Source organism: Desmodus rotundus, chromosome 8 (genome assembly GCF_022682495.2).
Source record: "Desmodus rotundus isolate HL8 chromosome 8, HLdesRot8A.1, whole genome shotgun sequence".
Classification (NCBI taxonomy): domain Eukaryota; kingdom Metazoa; phylum Chordata; class Mammalia; order Chiroptera; family Phyllostomidae; genus Desmodus; species Desmodus rotundus.
In genome coordinates, this window is record NC_071394.1 from 48,677,451 (window position 1) to 48,694,907 (window position 17,457).

A 17,457-nucleotide genomic window follows, 5' to 3' on the forward strand; every position below is an offset into this window, starting at 1 on the left:
GCCATGCAGTGTTATAGTCTTGATTTAAGGATATTGAATCCTATAGGCAATAAAAGTAGAGGATCATCCACGAATCTATATATAAATGATAGAGCTTTCTGAAGGATGTTTATGTCGTGTGTGCATGTGTGTGTGAAATGCTCAATCATCACCTAATCAACAAAACAAACAAATGAGCAAAATAGAACCAGAGACTTGGAAATAAAGAACAAACTGACAGTGACCAGAGGGGAGGGGGGAGGATAATGGGGAAAGAAGGGGAAGGGGCAAGATAAGGAACAGGAATAGAGGACTCATGGGCACAGAAAATGAGGGGTTAACAGTGGGAGTGAGGGGAGACAGGGTAGGGGTGAGCAATGGGGAAAGGGGGGATAACTATGACTGAACAAAAATAAAAAATAAACAGGAAAAAAAGACTATAGAAATATGTCCTTGAAGAATGATGTTTCTTTACATGTAAATTATTACTAAATCACAAAGAATAAATGTCATATGAAGATCCACCATTCATTTAAAGTATCTATTAAATCATAAGAACTAAAGTTGTGCATATTATCTAATAAAAGACTAACTTTCAGAAATACAAGCTGAAATAGGTTAATCTTTTCACAGTTTTGAAATACCACTTTTACTTAGTGTGTTTGAAATCTTTTCCGTTGTATGCAGGATAATTTAGAGGTATTTAAAATAAAGCTCTTTTATTCCTATCAAATATATTATCTTCCTACTCAAAATGGTTCATGATATACAAATTTTAGCACTTTTCTCTGTTAAAGTTCTGTTGGAATAAATTGCTACATATAACAATGACATTTATTTTGTTTCACCATTTTAAAACTAAGAGGAGAGTTACCAGCATACCTGAGCAGTGAAGAATTAATGAACCAAATAAAGCAGATAAGAAAGAAAAGATATAAAAATAAGTTTATATTTAAGTAGTCTGGAAATAGTACCAAGATAAAAAGTAGCAAAGACTATGAGAGCATGAGAAGAAGTCAGCTGAGCACTGTTGGTCACCTAATAAAAGGCCAAATTGAAAACTCTATCAAGTCTTATGGCAGGCATAAGGATGGGAGGAGATTATTGTAGATTATCCACATGGGCCCAACATAGGTGTATGTCCTTACAGGGAAAGAGAAAGGCGGAAGAGTCAGAGATGTGATGACAAAAGCACAAGTTGGAGTGCTGTGACCAAAAATAGTCTCCAAAAACTGGAAACGGCAAAGGGCATATATTCTTCCCTCAGCCTGAAAAAGAAACTTAGCTCTGCCAACACTTTGATTTTAGTGCCACAAAACCCATTTTAGACTTCTGATCTCCAAAACTGTAAAATTATAAAAGGTCATAATTTTTTGTTCTTTTAAGCCACAAATTTTTTGGTAATTTTTTATAACATTGATAAAAAACACCCCTGATAGAGAGTGAGAGAGAGCGAGAGTGAGAGGAATTTTTAATCCTTGACCTTGAGCACACACACCCCACCCCCCCCCAACCACGTTTGAAATTGGAATTCTATTCTGGGGAGTCCCATAACTTTTAACTTTGTTTTTGTTAGATCGGAGAAGTGGGATAGTGCTCTGCTTCTTTTGGAGACATGTTTAAAATGTCCACACCAAAGACTACATACTATTGTTTAATCTCCTAAATTGGCTGCATCCTCCTACTCCATCACCAGAGTTTAGCAAAGGCACTGAGGCCCTGCCTGTATTACAAAAAAACAAAATTTTCTCAGTCCAATGTAGTAAATATGCCCAGATAGCAGTTATTCTTTATAAAGTCTAGATTCTAGACTTGACCAATATCTTTAGAAAGCAAAGAACATGTAAAAGAGGTCTGATGTCCAATGAAGATCTCATTTCAAAGAAAATAGAATTAATGAAGGAGATATGAGAGAAAAATTAAAGTAAGATTTTTCCAATGCCTAGTTTAGTTTATTATATTTCAGGATTTTTGTTTTTTACTGGGTTTTTTCCCCTGGAATTGTCTCTGCACATTTTGACATAGTACTTTCGATCATTTCCTCTGGGTTTCAAATTTTACTTCTTAGAGAAAATTTGCTGAACACACACAAAAACACAGGCAACTCTGTTAGAGTTTTTCCCCTTCCTCTGCTTTATATTTCAATTTACTCTTGATTTATGTTTTACCTTTTGTTCCTCAAAAATTAGAAAGATAAGGGAAATTTATCTTGAAAAATGACAACTACAAAAAATCTACAGCATACTTAATGGTAAAAATGTTACATCACATTTAATGGTGTAAAACAAGTTAACTTCTCCCCAAATCAGGAGTAGAGCAAGGATTCCCCCTCTCACCAATCCTCTTCGACATGGAATTATAACTCCTAGATGATCCAGTAAGACAAGAAATGGCAAGAAAAATCACACAGTTTGTGTGATTTAAAAGAAGATTTAAAAAAACCTCTGTGTTCACATATGATTTCATTGTCTATGTACAAAACTCCAAAGATTAAAAAAAAAAACCTCTTGGAATTAATAAGCAATTATAGCAAGGCTGCAGGATATGGGGTTATTATACAAAATCAATAGATTTTATGTATTCCAGTAACGAATAATTGGAATTTGAAAGTTAAAAATACACATAATTTTTATTAGTAACAAAAAAAGATTGTGTACAAATCTAACAAAACATATTCAAGATCTCTATTAGGAAAGCTAAAAGCTCAAATGAAATAAATCAAGGATGATTTTAATAAATGAATATTTCAAATTCATAAATAGGAAGTCTCAATAATTTTAACATATCAATTATTCCCAACTTGACCTAGAGATTCAGTGCAATCCCAGTTAAAATCCTAGCAAGTTACTTTGTGCATCTTGTCAAACCAATTTTAATGTTTACATGAAAAGGCAAAATGCCCAGGGCAAACAATGTAATAATTTCAATAGAATTGCAGCTGTCACTTTATATGTGCCCAATATTTGTTAAATATCTTATGATACCTTTAGTGAAATGACCAAAATCAGACTATTTTATCTTTTAGTTTTATATTTTTATTGTGTTTCTTTTTCTATTACCATTCAGTCCCCTTGTACCCCACTTCCCTGCCACAATCACCACATTGGTGTCCATGTCTATGAGTCCTTTTCCCTTCTTGCTCAATCTTGAGGCTTATTTGAAAAATCAAAACCAGTATTTTTAGGATCTAGGATTTAGGATGAGGGCTTTGATACATAGAAGAGAGAAATGCTAAAACAGAAATATAGACAAAAATGATATGAAAAGTGAAAATAAAGTACAGACTCTTTACTGACTAAAAACTTAAATAATATTGAGACTTTCTGTTTTTCTAGGGAGAAATCAAAATTTTCTGTTTGTGTTCAGTTGTAATTTAAACTTATCAACTGCTTCTCTTACATGCTGCCCAAGTCCTGTTATATATTCTCAATAATTTAGTGCATAGAATAAAAATTCACATAATCTTATAATTTACTCTATTATTTGGGAATACTCATTTCTCTCAAATTCCAGTGTATGTTACAAAAGCATTTTCATAAATCAATCACAATTATAGTGACATAATTGCTTATTATTCTTATGTATTCATACTAGTGTTCACTAAGTCTGCTTCTCCCAGGCACATGTTAATTTGCTATATTATATTTCTGGACCAGTGGACATTAATACAACAGCTTGGATATCATCAATTATAGGCTATGTCTCTGATGAAAATGAAGTGCTACCTACTGGGTCATAATAGAGTGACTTAAAATAGCACATGTGGTTTTGTATTTAAATATATGGTGGAAAGCTGAATGGACTTGAGTTGACAATATTTCAGTTTATAAGTTTAAAGTTTTAGTGTAATTTTTATGATAATCACATTCAGGAAGCTAATCAGAATTAATCTTTGTAAAAAAACATACTTCAAGGAACAAGCAATGACAATGACTGTAACTAATATTTACTGAGAACTTATTTTAGGCCGGGCATTATTCCACATGATTTTTAAACTTTGACTGTACAGCAACCTTATTTTTATGCATATTTTACACATGAAAAACCCTAAATCCAGAGAGTTTCAAAAGCTTCATTAACGTTACAAAGTGGAAAGCTAAGATTGAAACAAGGTAACCTGAGTCTATATTAAATGCTCCTACACTTACACCATTCTTGGATGTTTCTGTATATAAATGATGGCTGTGATTATCTGAAGTGAAAGAGAAGTCAAATCTATATTAAACATTAAGATATATTGAACAAATTAAAGTATTATTGTATTATATTTTAAAACATTAAAATATTATATAAGAAAGTACAATCTAAAACAATAGAATATGAACTTTGAGTAAGCCCAGACAACCAAAAACACCTACATGTTAACAGTAGCTGTGTCTTGATAGTAGTTTATTTTATTATAAAGATGGAACCTAAAGTATTTTAAAATTTGTGGTGCTATTCAGTCTAACAGGTCCTTTGGGTAAGGTGTCATCAAGAATATTTTACAAATGTGAATGATCACTTCCAGGGTAGGTTTATTTTAAAAGCAAATTAAAAGAATGGAGCTATTCACTAGGACTTTTATGGTATCACATCTTATATTTGTCTTTTATCCATTTTGAGTTTTTTCCAGTGTATGGTGTAAGTTGGTGGTCTAATGTCACTTTTTTTTTTTTCGCATGTACCAGTCCAGTTCTCCCAACACCATTTATTGAAGACAATATTTTTTACACCATTGTAGGTTCACACCCCCTTTGTTCAAATATTACTTGAACATAGACGTATGGATTCATTTCTGGGCTCTCTATTCTGTTCCATTGATCTATGGGTTGGGTCTGTTTTTTTTTTTTAAAAGATTTTATTTATTTATTTCTAGAGAGAGGGGAGAGAAAGGAGAAAGAGAAGGAGAGAAACATCGATGTATGAGAGATGTATTGATTGGTTGCCTCTCGCCTGCCCCCAACTGGGGACCTGGCCCTCAACCCAGGCATGTGCCCTGCCTGAGAATCGAACCAGTGACCCTTCTGCTCACAGGCTGGCACTCAATCCACTGAGCAACTCAATCCACTGTTCTCATGCCAGTACCAGGCTGTTTTGTTTATGGTAGCCTTATAGTATAGTTTTATATCAGGTATTGTGATCCCTCCAACTTTATTCTCCTTTCTCAAGAATGCTGAGGCTATTCAGTATCTTTTGTGGTTATATATAACTTTCTGGAGTGTTTGTTCTAGATCAGTGAAATATGCCATTTGTATTTTAATAGGTATTGCATTCAATCTATAGATTGCTTTGGGTAGTATGACCATTTTAATGATGTTAATTTTTCCCATCCAAAAACATGGTATATGTTTCCATTTATTTGTGTCTTCTTCTGATGCAGATCCAGGCCCACAGGATCCAGTGTTGTGGCTGCAATGTACAAATACACACGGACTACAGAAATCCTGTGGAGGAAAAGGGACAATGCGGCCACTCTCTCTAGAGGAGAGTGCCCCGACCCTTGCCTTGACAGGCTTTTATTGTTTTTCTAGGCCCCTTACATCAAATATGGTCCTCATTTACTATGCACAGGTTTGTTTGGGGTGGTTATCTTTTACAGACAACAAAGGAGAGGACGTCACTAAATACATCAAAGAAGGATATTTGAAATGTAAAAGGAGAAATGGTCGAAACAGGCTATGCTCCATATCTGGAAGGTCTAGCTCAGATTTGGGGAAGATAAAGATGCTCAGTAAACATTTGCTGCCTCAGGGTGAGGGAGTTTTAGCAAGAGCAAGTCTCATAGCAGTCTAGGTATAATGCAGGCCTGATTTCCCACTGGAGAACCTATCCATGGACGTGGGTCCAGCCCGCCAACCTCACTCCCCACTGGCTTTTCTGAGCGGGGACCGAGCCACATTTCCCACGTGTGGAACAGTTCCCCACATTCTTCAACTTCCTTCTTCAGTGTTCTATAGTTTTCTGAATATAGGTCCTTTACTTCCTGGTTAAATTTACTCCTAGGTACTTTATTTTTCTTGTTACTATAGTAAATGGGAGTTTTGTCTATTTTCTCTTTCTGATGGTTCATAGCTGGTGTACAAAAATGCCATTGATTTCTGAATATTGACTCTGTATTGCCTTACTTGCCAAATTCACTTATTAGGCCAACTAGTTTTTTGGTGGAGATTATAGGGTCTTCTTTATGCACTATCATGTCATCTGTGAATAATGATAGTTTTACTTCATCCTTCCCAATTTGGATGCCTTTTATTTCTTTTTCTTGACAGATCACTGTGGCTAGAACTTCTAGCGCTATATTAAATAAGAGTGGTGACAGCAGACACCCTCATCTTATTGCTGATCTTAAGGGAAAAACTTTCAGTTTTTGCCCATTGAGCATGATGTTGGCAGTAGGTTTCTTGTATATGACCTTTATTATGTTGAGGTATGCTCCCTCTATTCTTATTTTGCAGAGTGTTTTTATCATAAATGGGTGATGGATTTTATCAAATGCTTTTTCAGCATCTACTGATATGATCATGTGATTTTAACTATTTTTTTAATGTGGTATATGACATTTATTGATTTACAAATATTGTACCATACTTGCATCCTTGGGACAAATCCCACTTGATCATGGTGTATGATCTTTTTAATGTATTGCTGGATCCAGATTGCCAGTATTTTTTGAGGATTTAGCATCTAAATTCTAAAAAAAAATTGAGGATTTTCTTTCTTTGTGTCTTTACCTGGTTTTGGAGTTAGGGTAATACTGGCCTTGTAAAAAGAGTTTGGGATTCTTCCTTCTTCTAAGAACACTAGTTCAAAAGAACTTATGCACCCCTGTGCTCATAGAAGTACTATTTACAATAGTGAAGTGTTAGAAAGAGCCTAAGTGCCTATATGTAAATGAATGGATCAAAAAACTGTGGTACATTTACACAATGGAATACTACACAGCAGAAAGAAAGAAGGAATCCCTACCTTTCATGACAGCATGGATGGAACTGGAGAATATTATTCTAAGTGAAATAAGCCAGTTGGTGAACTCGCCAGTTCATTTCATTTATAAAATGAATATAATGACAAAACAAACTAATGAGCAAAATGGAACCAGAGACATGAAAACATGAACAGATTGACAGTGGCTAGAGGGATGGGGGAAGGGTAATAATTGTGAAAAGAAGGGGAAGGGACAACAATGTGGGTATTAACTGTGGGAGTGGAGGGGTAGGCTGGGTAGAGGAGGGCAAAGGTGGAAAAATTGGGACAAATGTAATGGAATAACAATAAAAAATAAATGTAACTCAAAATTGAAATATGATATAAATTAAAGGGGCAATTCTAATTTAATACCATATGTTTCATTTTAAAGACATGTACAGTATGTAGAATAGCTCATCCTTGTTGGCTGTTGCCTCATTGGCATTTATCTGAGGAAGCAAGGCAAGTACCTGAATATTTGAGGAATTAACAATCACATCAACTATTTTGGTTTCTGCTTTCTGAATGTAGGTCTCTGCTATTACTTGACATTCTCTGCCTTAATGATCTATGAAGAATTTGTAACACTTAAATTCAAATCTCTATTATTAACTCTAAAATAGATCACCTCTTGAGCCCTTTTGCTCTGTTGGTGGAAATGCAGAAAAAATAATAGGACAATTGCATATGCCATCAACTTTGGATATTCATATTTTGTATATATGCAATGCTCTAACTGAGATGAACTGTAAAAACACATCTCTGAGATCTATGCATGCACATACAGTTTACTGTTTATGTGATTTTACTATTAGGCTATCTTCGCTAACATAAAAAAAAAAGAATGGTACTATTCAGATTATACAGGCAATTGCTAACCAATATTCAAGTTATAAAAATGTTTTCCTGATTTCAGATGTGTATAGGAAGTAATGAAGTGAAGCAAACAAATTACTGTTATCAGTCAAGAGACTCCAGGGAAACACACCCATAGGAAATAGATGTTAAGGAACTGGCTCACATGAATGTGGGTTCTGGAAAGTTGACAATTCATTGGTGAGATTAGAAACTCAGCAAGATTAATAGTGCAGTCACAGAATAGAATATTTTCTTTGGGAAATCCCAGTATTCACTTTTAAGGCCTTTCAACTGACTGAATGAAGGAAGCCCTCCCACATTTGAGAATAATCTCTTTTATTTAATATCAATTAATTATAGATATTAACTATGTGTACAACATACCTCCCTAGTAACACATATATTAGTATTTGAATAAATAACTGGGTATCATAGCCTAGTAAAGTTAATGCATAAAACTAACCATAGTAAGTTTAAACAGGTGATTACAGTTCATGGATTAGTGACTAAACTGTGGTGGAATGAAAAAAATGAATGTCTGCCATTGTCTGAACATCTCTAGAAAGGTGGTAAACCAATAGAAAATAAACTATTTACCAAATAATAAAATGAGAAATAATCTACATCTTAAACAATGTATGGAGGGAAAACTAAAAAAGAATCAAATTCTGCAAACATAATGAAAATTAATAGAACATTTTATATAGTTATTTAGAAAGAAGTTTTATACTTAAGCATGTGTTTAATGTGAGCTACTTCTAATATGAACCTCTTATATATTTGGTGGCTCTGGTTTTTCTTATGTCAAAAGTATTTTTATGATGTTTTTGGCTTCAAAATTCACATTGACCACATTAAAATAACTACAATTATTTACGTTCACAAAAGGACAAGTTTAACAGTGACTATAAGATCAAGAAAATATATATACTCTGTAGCAATCAAAGGAAAAAAAGACTCAAGGATCTTCATGTTAGAAAATAAATCCACATGACCAATGTGATAAAGACAACCTATCCGATTGTTACATCTTTACAGACTTCAGTGGAAAGATTTAGTATTAGCACTATATAAAAATAGTGTATATGAGCAAAATTAAGCTTTTAAGAAATAAATGAGGAAAGGATCTTAAAATAAAACTTGTTGGTTGTTAAACATAGTTTGCTTTTATTTTGTTTTCAAAATATTTTTATGGTATTTTCCCATTACCATTTAATCCCTTTAAACCTTCCACCTTGGCAATCATCACATTGTTGTCGGTGTCCATGAGTCCTTCTTCCTTTTGTGCAATCTTTCTACCCCGTAATGTCTACCCAACACCCTTAGCTGTCATCCTACTCTCTATCTATTTCTCTCTATATTTTCCTTGTTAGTTAAGTTTGTTCATTAAATTCCACATATGAGTTATATCATATGGTATTTGTCTTTCTCTGACTGGCTTATTTCACTTAGTGTAATGATCTCCAGATCCATCCATACTGTTACAGGAGTAAAATTTTCTCCTTTTTTATCGCCAAGTAGTATTCCATTGTGTAAATGTCTCATTTTATCCACTCATCTACTGATGGATACTTGGACTGCTTCTTTATCTTGGCGATTGTAAATAATGCTGCAAGGAACATAGAGGAGCTTAGGTTCTTTCAAATTAGTGTTTTGAGTCCCTTTGAATTTATTCCCAGAAATGGAATCACTGGGTCAAAACACAGATCCATTTTTAATTTTTGGAAGTATACCCATACTGTCTTCCATAATGGCTGCAACAATCCGCATTCCAACCAACAGTGCAAAAGGGTTCCTCTTCCTCCCTATCCTTGCCAGCACTTCTTGTTTGTTGATTTATTGATGATAGACATCTGACAGGTGTGAGGTGATAGCTCCTTGCGTTTTTCATTTGCATTTCTCTGATGATTAATGACATTGAATATCTTTTCATATGTCCATTGATCATCAGTATGTCCTCTTTGGAGAATTGTTTATTCATGCCCTTTGCCCATTTTTTGATCAGGTTGTTTGTTTGTTTCTTTGTTTTGGTGCTAAGTTTTATAAGTTCCTTATAGATTTTGGATATTAACCCTTTATCAGCTGTATCAGAGAATATGTTCTCTCATTCCTTCGCTGTGCAAAATATTTTACCAACCTTGCATTCCTAGAAAAAATCTCACTTGATCATGGTCTATAACCTTTCTGATGCATTGTTAGATTTGGTTTGCTAATATTTTGTTGAGAATTTTAGCATCTATGTTCATCAGGGATATTGGTCTATAACTTTCTTTTAATTGTATTTTTTTTTTAGTTTCTTATCTGGATTTGGGATTAGGACAATTCTGGCCTCATTAAATCAACTTGGGAGTCTTACCTCTACTTGAATTTTTTGTAATACTTTGAGAAGGAGAGGTGATAGTTCTCGGAATGTTTGGAAAAATTCAACTGTGCAGCCATCTGGCCCAGGGCTTTAGTTTGTTGGGAATTTTTTGATAACTGCTTCAATTTCACTATGTATAATCTGTCTATTCAGTATTTACACACCAAACACGGAAGTACCTAAATATTTAGAACAAATCTTGATAGACATAAAGGGAGAGATCAACAGAAGTACAGTCATAGTTGGAGATTTTAACATCCCATTGACTTCAATGGATAGATCTTACAGACAGAAAATCAGCAAGGAGACAGCAGCCTTAAACAACACACAAGATCAAATTAATTTAATTGATATCGTCAGAGTATTTCACCCTAAAACAGCAAATACAAATAGTTTTTAACTGCACATGGAATGTATTCTAGACTAGACCAAATATAAAAACACAAAACAGTCTCAATAAACTTAAGAAGACTGAAATCATATCAAGCATCTTCTCTGAGCACAATGCGCTGGTACTAGAAATCAATCATAAAAACACTAAAAATCATAGAAACATGTAAACTAAACAACATGTAATTAAACAATGAATGTGTCAACAATGAGGTCAAGGAAGAAAGCAAAAGATAACTTGAAACAAACGAAAATGAGAGCACAACAATCTAAAACCTGTGTGACACTGGGGAAGCAATCCTAGGAGGGAAATCCATAGCACTGTAGGCCTATCAAAAAAACCCAAAAAACAGAAAAGGCTCAAATAAACAATAACGTTACACTTAACGTACACTTAAAGTTATACACTTGGAGGTATTAGCAATCCACAGCTGTGGCTTCCTCTGGTTTGCCTGAGTGTGTGAAGAAAGAACCAGCCTGCATACCTAGGCTGGCTTTTATAACCATCAGGCCTAGGAAGGGTCAACAAAAGTCTCAGAGCTCCCAGAGATTCACCTTAGTTTTTAAACTTAATCACTGATGTAGCTTCAAGCTCTACTCAGCAGCCCAGCTTAAGCTTTACAGGGGGATGCAGGGCAATTGATGCTTGAGAAAGATGGCTCTGCAGAATGGGAAATTACTCAGCAGAGGGAACCTGGTGGCTGTTCCTTCAGTTTTCTCCCCAGAGCCACCCCCACCAAGATTTTCCTCATGCATCTCTAGTCTATTCTACCTTTCCTCTGCTGGAGCCCAGGTAAGTGTCTGTAAGAAACATTTTGTGCATTGTCCCTTTAAGAGGCTTGCTCCATCCCTAGCTCTCTCTCCCTGAAGGACAGAAACCCTGCTATTTTTCACTACCATATGATATTTGGGCTCCTTTCCCTGTTCTGGTGCTGTGAGCTGGGAAGCCCAGTTCAGGGTTTAGACCCCACATGTCTCAGGGAAGCCCTCCAGCCCCTGAAATATCCCTCCATAACTTCTGATGCCACTCATGGGAGCCCAGTCAGCCCTCTCACACCTCCCTCACGTGCTGTACCAGTTGCACTGTGGTGATGGGGTTTCTTCCATTTGTCAGTGGTTTTAAGGCCTCTCTCCAGCTAGTGTTCAGTTGGTTATTCAGGATGATTTTTCTATAATTTAGTTTTAATTCCAGTTTGATCCAGGGAGGAGGATTGAGCAGCTTCTACCTACTCCTCCGCCATCCTGGGTCTTACCACTAGCCATAATTTGTTACCTACTACCTTTGTGACTTTCAGCAAGTCACTTAACTTTTCGGTACTGAAGATTTTTTTAACTATGAATTTGGGATAAATATACTTCATAGAGTAGTTGTGAAGATGTAATGAGTTCATACTTGAGGTGAGTCCTTGGCATAGTCTGTGCTATATGAAGGTTAGTAATTATTATTAGTCTGGAGTATAAGCCATGTGTTTAGACAAAGGAGAGGATAAGGAAACATGCTAACTAGCTAACCACTTACATACTCTCAATATCTATATTTTGTACTTTTCATATAGATGGGATCACACAACATGTTTTCTTTGTGATTTCTTTCTTTTTTTCTTCTTTCATTATCAGTTCATGAACCTTTGAGTTGTTCTTCTTTGGCTATTATCAATAAAGCTGCTGTGAACATTCATGTACAAGTTCGTAAGTGGGTATATGTGTTCAATTTTCTTGGGCATATACTTAGGAGTAGAATTGTTGGGGCATATCATAACTTTGTTTTTAACATATTGAGGACCTAAAACATTCTTTTCCAAATAGCTGCATTATTTTGCAACTTCACCCTCATGAAAGTGTGTTCCAATTATTCCATGAACTCATCGATACTTGTTATTATATACATAATTTTATCCATCTTAGTTGGTGCAAAGTGGTATCTCATTTTGGTACTAAAACACTTTTTCCTCATGACTAATGATGAGCATCTTTTCATGTGCTCTTTGATCATTTATATATGCTTTTGAAATCCATTTTTATTTGGAATTTTATTATTTTTTATGTTGTAAGAGTCCTTTATATATTCCAGAAACAAGACTGATATACTTAATGTGAGCAAAGGGTAAAAGTTCAGTACTCATATATAAAATCTAGTTTTCCCAGCACCTTTTGTTAAAAAGACCCATCTTGCCCATTAAATCATTATGGCACACTTTTCAAAATCAATTAAGCATAATTTTAAGTACATTTCTGAGATCACGATTCTATTCCATTGAACTACATATCTATACAAGCATCTCCTGCTTTCTGAAAGTTTATGTTAGGCCACTTCTCTTTTACAAAGATTGATGGTAGTGTGATAATGGCTTTTTTCATAAAAGCAAAAATCTTCTTCATATTTCTTTTGGTTAGCAAAAACCAGTGCATAATAATATAGGTCTTTTGTAAAAATAAAGTGGAACAATGTGTACAGTTGGAAAGTTGGAGATACTTTTTGCTTTATTCCATTTCAGCTTAAGAAATGTTTGATCAGAACAGTTATACTTTCATATAACAAAAGAAACCTGTACTTATATTATCACTGCACTGTCTTGATTAATGCATCATTGTAATAAATTTTAAAATCAGGAAGTGTGAATCTTCAGATTTTGTTGTTCTTTTTAAAAATGTTTTGGAATATTTTGGCTCCCTTACATGTCCATGTGGACTTTAGAATCAGTTTTTAATTTGTGAAAATTGAAAAGATATTTGACATTTTTATAGAAATGGAGATAAATTATAGATTGATTAAGGGATTATTAATATATTAACAATATGAAGTCTTTTGATTTATGAACATGGACTTTTACCTATATAGATCTTTAATTTTTTAACAAAATTCTCTTTTTTAGTGTGTAAGTATTATAATTATTTATTAAAAATGTTAAGTGTTTTTTATTATTTTTAATGCTATTGCAAATATATGTTTTCACACTTTCAATTTTCAGGATATTCCCTGCTAATATACAGAAATACAATTGATTTTTATATACTAATCATATATCCTGAAAAGTTAGTAAACTTATTTATTAACTCTAATAGTTGAGTGTGTGTGAATTCCTTAGAATTTTCTATACACATGAGAATATCATCAGCTAATATGGTTAAATTCTGACTTTAAAACTGGGTGCTTTTTACTATTACTTTTACTACTCATTCTTGAATAACTGCTAGAATCCCAGAATAATGTGTAATAAAAGTGGTGAAAACAGATATCCTTACCTTTTCTTTAATATAGAAGGAAAACATCCCATCTTTCACCATTAAGTACTATGTAAACTGTGTATCTTTTTAGATGCCCTTTATCAGATTGAGAAATTTCCCTTCTGTTCCTAGTCTGTTGCACATTTTATCATAAAAGAGGGTTGCAATTTGTCAATGGTTTTTTTTTTCTGTACATTGAAATTTTCATATTTTTGGGTACTTTATTCTACTGATATGAATGACATTACATTAACTGATTTACAGATGTTATATTCTTGTCTTATTTCAACTTGGTTTTGGTGCATAATCCTTTCTATATGCTGCTGGATTGGGCTTGCTAGTACTTACTTCAGAATTTATGTCTATTTTTATAATGACATTTGTCTAGTTTCCTTTTCATTGTGATAGCTTTGGATAGTTTTGTTATTAGGTTAATACCTTATATAATCATTTTTAAAGCATTTGTTGCATCCACCGACGCGAGAAACAGATGTTCGGAGACTTTCAGGACGTTTTCAAAGATGTTACTTTAATGGCCAACTCTTTTAACCTGCGCAGGGGCGGACTCTCGATGTGTCCGGGAGACACGGTGCTCAGAAGAGCTGCAGTTGAGAGCTGCGCCGAAAGCTCACAGGCTAGCCCTTTTATACGCGCTCGAAGCAGGCAAGCAAGCTACAAAAGCGGAGGTTGCTGTTATCTCTGCATAGCTCTTGGCTCTGGAGGAACGTTAACCAGATGTTAAAATTTTCTTTTGAAACCCTGTCTCCTGTCGATAAGAACCATCTGTCCTACTTAATTTGTACCCTCAGTTTAAAGATAAGGGTCCTGACCTGAGATGAGTCTTGGGCCTAAAGTTTTATGGCCCTCTAATTAACTGGCTGTAACTCAGAATAAGCCCTCTACAAATCACGTATTGTTTACCCTTACTTTGGCCGACAATGTCGTTTCTCTTCCCTATCTATTCTGGTGACCTTCAAGAGGTTTTCTGCTTAGCAATGCTTATGATTGCCTAGCTCTCTTGCCTAGCCCTCAACACATTCTTTCTTCTATGTTTTGAAAAAGTTTATAAATTATCAGCGTTAATTTTTTTAAATGTTTCATAAAATAAACCAAAGAAGCAATCTATGCCCATAAATTTCATTTTAGGAAGTTTTATTAAAAATAATTAAATTTCTTTTCTTTTCTTTTCTTCTTTTCTTTTCTTCTTCTTTTTTTTTTTTAACAACCACGCCTGACCGGCTTGCTTTATTGGAAAAGGAGACGTGGAGCAAACAACGTGAGGGCCGCTGGGAGGGACCTGAGGTTGGGAAGGACACCCTCCCCTCCCCGTACATACCCACTGCCCCAAATAAAAAATAACCAACTATGGGAGAGCAGCTGAGACAGTGACTGGGGACAGGGAACAGAGGCTTGAAACTGGAGGACAGCAGAAGAGACCATGCATGTGCTGGGAGGTCCCAGGGGGAGCGGCTGGAGAGGAAAGCGGATACAAATCTCTGTGTCTTCCCCACAGGTCTGTATCAATACATAGAGATAAGTTGTTTGCTTTCCCCTCCTCTCCCTTCTGGCTCCCTGCTGTGAGCTCGCTGCAGTCCCAGCTCCTCTTTCCACACGAGGGCGAAGGGAAGGGGGATGACAAGCGAGTCATCACCGAATTGCAATCAGACCCACATCCCTCAGCTTCTGGATCTTCTGCGCTATCACAGGATTCTTTAAGTGTTCGCTCAGTGTCTGGGGGTCCTTCTGCATCTGTTCCAGGATGAGCCTCATGGCTAGGTCACTCATGATCTGCTGCACCTCCGGGTCAGCCGTGGCCCGTCGCTTCACATCTTCGGGGCTGTCGTGTCAGTTGTACTAGGCCATCATACAGCGTTGGTATCCATCTGCTGCCTCCTTGCAGTTGGAGTCCAGCTCTAGCACCTTCTGGCAGACATCCACTGCTTTTGTGTAGTCCTTCATCGCTTCTACGGCAGCTGCTTTCCATGTATAACCCTTGATGAAGGTTGGCTCTAGCTGGATACACTCTTCACAGTCCTTGAGTGCCAGCTGAAACTCCAGGAGTTTAGTGTAGCAGGCCACTCGATTGCTGTGCAACTTGGCATCTTTTGGGTTCCTTTCGATGGCTTCGGTATAATGCTTCATGGCTTGGGGATGGTCCCCTTTCTGGAAGCATTCATTGCCTTTGTTCTCCAAAGCCAGGTCAGGGTTTACGTAAGCCAGCCGCTCTTGCTCCTTCAAGATTTTCTCTGCCTGTTGGCATTTCTTGGGCATTTGGTGTTGGGTGCTCTGCCAGAGACTTGTAGAAATGGATGGCCTCACTGTATTTGTCTTCTTTGAAGTAGGAATTGCCAGTTTGTGCGTAAGCTCTGGCAAACTGCTTATAGTCTTCCAGGTTTTCTCACCCCACTTCAATGGCCTTCTCACAAAGCTCCCTGCACTTACTGTAGTCGCCCTTTTCGAAGTACACAGCTGCCTGGTTGGTCATGTAAGTCATGTTGGTGGGGTCCAGGTCCTTGGCCCTGTCTTAGTGCTTCAGGGCTGTGTGAAGTCCTTCTTCTTGTACGCCTCATTCCCCGGCTCTTTTTCTTTCAGGGCCTGCTTCTTATTCTCTGGAAGATCCTCTTCCATTGGTTCTGGCTTGGTCTCCTTTTTGGGAGGCGGTGGTGGTGGCGCTGCGACCTCCTCCTCCTCATCCATACTGCCCAGGTCAAACCCCAGAAGGACACTGAGAGTGGTCATGATGCGAGGGTCTTGCAGTTTCGTGCCCAGGTCGGATGGCTTGTTTCGGAGCTGCTCTATCCGTGCGCCGTAGAAGAGTCACTGAGCAGCGTCCTTGTCCTGGGATCACTCTCCAGCTTCTGGTACAGGTGGGGCATGTTGAAAGGGTTCATGAACTTCCTCTCTGCCAACCGGGCCTCCATATTCTGTAAACCCTCTTTGAGCTGAGAGTTATTTGCTTCATATTTTAAACCCTCCTCATAGGTTCGCTTGGCTTCTTCGAATCGGTTTAAGAACTCGAGAGCGGCTGCTTTTCGTGAATAGCCCTTTCCCCAGTCAGGCTTTAAGTCAACAGTTTTGCGACCATCCTCATAGGCCTTCTGGTCGTCTCCTTTCTTGGCGTAGGCCACCGAGGGATTGCTGTAGAGCATGTGGTTCTGGGGATCCAACTTAATTGGTCGGAGTAGCACAGTAAGGCATCGTCAATGTTGCCAGCACTCAGAGCCTTATTGCCCTTCTCTTTTAGCTCATTCACCTGCTCCATAGCCCAGCCAGGAACCTGGTTGAATCGACTCCGTCCGCTCCGCGTTACCAACCTAATTAAATTTCTTTAATTTTTATAGGTCAGTTCACATTTTATATTTTTAGTAAGTTAGTTCTGGTCATTTGTGTCTTTCTAGAAATTTGTTCATGTCTTTTCAATTATCTTTTTTATTGACAATTATTCATAATATTATCCTCTAATCATGTGTGTGTTTGGTTGTTTGGCAAGGTTGGTATTTCTTAGGAACTCAGATAAGTGGGGGAAGAGTTGAGCTGTCAGGTGTTAAAATAGCCAATTAAAAACAGCAAGCCAAAATTGAGGAGTTAAGCCTTTAGTGACTTATTCCATGGTATAAACAAGATACTAAAAACTGGAGAAAATGCTGACTCTTCTTGTTTCATTTTCCTCAATGGAATGGTGCACAGGTCAAGGA

At 36.4% G+C, this 17,457-nt stretch overlaps 1 pseudogene; it reads right to left on the reverse strand.

Moving 5' to 3' along the window:
- Positions 1-15,363: 15,363 nt before the first annotated feature.
- LOC112320854 (stress-induced-phosphoprotein 1 pseudogene) lies at positions 15,364-17,062 on the reverse strand (annotated as a pseudogene).
- Between the last annotated feature and the right edge of the window lie 395 nt (positions 17,063-17,457).